This window comes from Lactuca virosa, chromosome 7 (assembly GCF_052849685.1).
Source record: "Lactuca virosa cultivar CGN04683 chromosome 7, Lactuca_virosa_CGN04683_v6, whole genome shotgun sequence".
Lineage (NCBI taxonomy): Eukaryota > Viridiplantae > Streptophyta > Magnoliopsida > Asterales > Asteraceae > Lactuca > Lactuca virosa.
In genome coordinates, this window is record NC_136432.1 from 244,356,065 (window position 1) to 244,361,298 (window position 5,234).

Genomic DNA, 5,234 nt, shown 5'->3' on the forward strand with positions numbered 1-5,234 from the left:
GTAAATTACAACTTACAAGTTTCCGTTTCAAGAATATAAGATATTATCGTCTCACTAATCACTCGTGATAAAATCCATGAAGTGATTCAAGTGAGTGTGGGTTTAATCCAATGCTCAAATCTTAATTCATAAGCACTCATGAACGTTGTAGCAAACTTTTGCTATGTCTAATACACTTTAGACAGTCTACAAACTAATTCACGACAGTCTAGCTTCAATACCTACTTCCAAAGTATTTATCGACTGTGGATGGTTTGAATAATCTTATTATTCAGGAAGTCAAAACATGCAAAGTGAAACACAAGAATAATCGAATCAATATGGTCTCAAACTTGTAAATATAAATAAAACACCTTTTATTTAGTCACCATATTGATTACACATTATTCATTGTATAATGTTTCGGATAATCAACTTATTACTTGAATTATAACAATAGTTGTCTCATGCTCTAAGCATGCACACTATGTTTACCTATGGTCCTTTCTTTGTGAAATAGATCAATTGAAAACATTTCCAATGATGCTCATTTCACAATTCCTAATCCTTATCACTAGTGTAAGAATACCAAATTCTCGCCACTATTAGAATATGTTAGATTCTAACATTTTATGCAACGATCCATTCATAATGTCACAGCATCAAAGCCACCAAGACTTTGCCAATAATATTACAAAGTACTCTATTGGAGATTGTTACAAGGCAATTCCATAGGATATGAAGTTTCACATTCAAAGTACATTCCTTTGAACATCCTTCTTGCATAAAAGTTTCTAATATAGGCATAGATTCTTGATATCTAACTCCTATTTATGGAAACATTTCCATATTTTCCATATGACAACTCATTCTAAATAGAATCATATCTATTCATAATAATGTCAATATGTTCCATCCAATATTCTACTTCCAACTGCCCACAAGTGACCAATCCTCGACGAACCTCAGATTGTTCTTGACAGTTGTTTAATTAATTTCAGTCATTTCTGGTTCTGGCCCTTTTTCCCTCTTAATGCCCTAGGCATTTGGAAAAGACATAATGGTCGAATATTACAGCATATGCAATCGATCCTATACCCGAAGCGATTCATAATGAAAAATGTGATACTTTATCAGTTTCTTGCTATAATATTGCCATATATAGAATTCTTTTAAGTTGAACCTTTTCAACATAACATCCATATATGTCCTTTAACTAAATTTAATCAAAATTTCTCGATCTAAGCTTTTAGATTTGAAATGAAGTATAATATTCTCTCCCTTAATTATAGCAAAAAAAACTTTTCAACCCCTGCAACTTTGCAAAGTGAAACCTTTGTTTTCTATAATTAATATTGCTAACTTGAAACATAATAATCATGCTCCCACTAACATGATGATTATATCCATACCAGCATAACATTTATGCTCCCACTAGCTTTGACACGTATTCAGAAAACAGTTGGGCTTTTAGAAATCAATACTTATTGACTTCCAAAGTTCATATTTCTGATACAATATGCTTCGATAAGCCTTTATATAAGCTTCTCAAACTCATACGCCTTTCCCTTAGATAGCTCACATGTATGTCTAAACTAATTCAGAACTTATGGCAATAAGTCCTAAAGTTTTAGACTAATTGCCAAATCTCACAATTCGAACCATGAAAAGGGATGTCGTAATCATGATCGGATTTGAGAATGCAATTCTTACAATTGCTATCTCCTTAAAATCTTCCTAGTGAAAGCGTTTCCTCACAATCATTTTCATGAAGCGGAGAGAAACCTTATGACACTTAGATTTTATGGTGTATGTGTTCCTATCCATGTGAATTTTTCATAACCATAATCATAAGATAATGTTCGTGACAAATCCAAACTCTTATGAACAGAACTTGTTCGTTCTTAATTTCTTGCCATCAAGGGTCCCACCATTGCTTCCAAGTTATTTAGCAGTTCACCTATACTAGTCAATATACTTTCATTGAACAAGGTGCTTGCCTTTATGCAGTCTATTGAAAACTCGCAGAACTCATATGCATAAGTAACTTTACTGGAATGGCACAGAAACAAGAATATGTCAACACGATAGGTTATAAACCTCAAGTCGTGTGCTAGTGTCTAATACATTTACTCTTGACTAGTTCTTGAACCTTTTCAAGATCATTTAGGCTCCCACTGGCCTCTTGACATATAAGATTCTCTTGTCAAGAAACATTTCTTGACAAACAAATATTCAAGAGTTAGTGCAGATTCTTATCAAGACAAACACTACACACATTGGTCTTAGTTGGTCTTTATCTTATCCAAGACATCAAAACTTACCAATTTGAAATGTGCAAGAGTAAGAAAAACATTTTTCTACTCCACATTGTGCTAAAACTTCTTAAGATGTGTCACTCAAGTCACAATCTTAGAGTATGACTTTAAGACTCGATTTTGGAACGAAGTGTGATTCACCTTTTGATTTAACCATTTCAACAATTGTCGATTCTTCTTCTTATCCATACTAGTGTACTAAGATGTCCTTAGAGGATCAATTGTGACACGGTTTCATAATCACTAAGTCAATCACAAAACACGATACTTAAGTACTCTTCCATCTTCAGAGAAACTTTTATCTTTCTGCCTAATTGATTCTTCATATTCGTTCTGCTATTCATTGAAACTTTTCCAATGATTCAGAATCATACTTAATCTTTTAAGCATAACCACATTTACTAAACTTTTAGCAAATCATGACGAATATTCTTATCGTTCTTTGTGACAGACCTGGCTTAGTGCACAACAATGCGTACTAGATCTCCTAGTCCTTCACTTGACTTACATACTTATGTGAACAGGAATTAGTCTTAATTTCCCAAATACGAAGGTTCTCATTCATCGCACAATACCAGTTGCATGATTCCAAGTTTCTGTCTAATTGAAACTTGGGCGATGAGAATCTTTCCTTATTTGGTAAATTTCTGACATTACCACAAATAACTAAGAATCATATCCATTTCAATATTGCTAACAATAGAAACAAACAAACATCAATTTTCAATAATAAAATTGCAAGGATAAATAAATAAGATAAAACTCAAAATTTCATTTATTTATAAAACGCGGAAAAACTTGTCCTTACAACGCAATTCAAATGAAAACTATGCTTATTACATATTCCTAAGCAATCTATCATAACTCTTAAACAACAGCTCAAAAATCCGATCTTTAAATTATGCGATCGAAATCCATTTCTTCGTGATCAGACTCAGCTCACTATTCCTTTAAGCTTCCTTTCTTTTCTTCGATCCTACAAAACATCAAAATGTAATCATATCACATCATGTATTAAGAATCTACAAATAGGAATTTAATAGAGTTACATAGTGGATTTTACCTGAAGCAGAGTCATACATCTTGACTCTCCCAGCTCTTAGATCTTTCAGGTAGTCAGGACAGCTTCGTAACCAATGCCCCCTCTTTTGGCAGTAGAAACACACAGATTCTTTGGGAATGGCACAAGGGACTATCTGATACTTAACCTTTCTCTTGCGTAGAGAAAACTTTTCTGGACTTCCAATGTTGCCATTGTCCATAGAAGGTTGGGATATTAATTTACCAGACAAATTTGCTTCACCAATCCGCCAAATCATTTCTGATTCAGCAGCAACAAGCAAATAAGTCAAATCAATGAGGGTCACGTCTCGGTCCATCATATAGTATTCTCTAATGAACTCACTATATGAGTCAGGAAGTGATTAAAGAACCAAGTCAACAGCCAGCTTCCTAGATACTTCGACACCCAACATCCCCAATCTGTCAATATGAAACTTCATATCCAAGACATGAGCACATACAGACTTTCCATCTCCATGTTTGTTTGCCAATAGGGCTTGAGTGATCTTGAACTTTTCAAGTCTTTGAACATGTGGGTCAGGGAGAATTATTGGAGGAGGTGGAGGAAGTGAAGCATGATTTCCATTTCCACAATCCAATCGTGAAACATCATCTTCATGTGGAAAACCTTTTCCAAAGGATTCAGGAAGACCATAGTTGTTAGATTTTGACATCTACAAAACGGGAGAAATTCAAGTTAGTTGATAAAATCCTCAATATAGCACCCCAAATGAAATATTGAGGCTAGGAACCAACACAATATTCCACAATTTGAAAGAGGGATGTCGTAATCCAAATCGCAGAACATTTGAAGGTAGGTAAATGACGATTTACCAATTTCCACCATGAAAAACGAAAATTGAAAATTAGGTTTTAAATGAATTGAAACTCCTAGATCTTTTGAGATTCATTGAACTTTTCAATGGCATGTTTAATCTCGATTATGCCCTTCAAGTTTGTGACTGGGATGCCGAGGATCACAAACAAGGTGTGGATAACCATGCAAATATATTTGGTACTCTCAATGTCACTATCACCTAATCAATGTGTCGGTTAACTACACACGCTCCATTTATCTATGACAAACATCGAGTTACCCTTTGCCACCCTTCGCTAGACTCATATTAGTGTGTCGGTTAACCACAAACGCTCCACTAACGTCTTGGAAAGGGTACAAAGTGTAATTTCATGGAATAGCATCAATTCCACATTTTTCCTAAAGTAAGTAAGATTTGGGAATTTATAAAAGGTTTAGTTACTTGTATTACATTATACTTATAATGGAAGGTTGTGTCCTGTCCTACCCGTTCGACTAACGACCCTCCACTAGTAAAGAGTGCGGTGGGTAAGAGAAATTTTTTTATCACGGGGGAGCACAGTAATTGTTTATCCATTCAAGATCATTCTCATGCCATTTGAAGGCTTTATAATCATATTTTTTATTATAAATCGGGGGAGAATTTGGTATGGCCATTCGAAATTGGATTTGTGACTTTTCAAAGTTGAAGATTTTTGATAAAGCTTGTGGTAGAATTATGAAGGTAGCTTTTACAGTAGAAGTTCTTCATCCAGCTCTGCTAAAGCTTTTACAAAGAAGTATCCTTTACAGTAGAAGTTCTTCATCGAGCTCATCTAAGGACTTGTTATATCTCCGACTTCTTGTATTTTCTCGATCAAGTGGCGTTACGAATCTTAAAGTTTGGGTTGCTACATGATATTTTTTGATGGCTTATATCATTAGCTTATTTGAAGATCATTGTGACTTGGAGGGGGAGCTCTTCAAAGACAAGAAGTGATTTGGTTTCTTTGTTCTGAAATGGGTTTTTCATGGCGGGTTTGGTTTTCATGAAGATTTTTTTTTGGGATTACATTCGA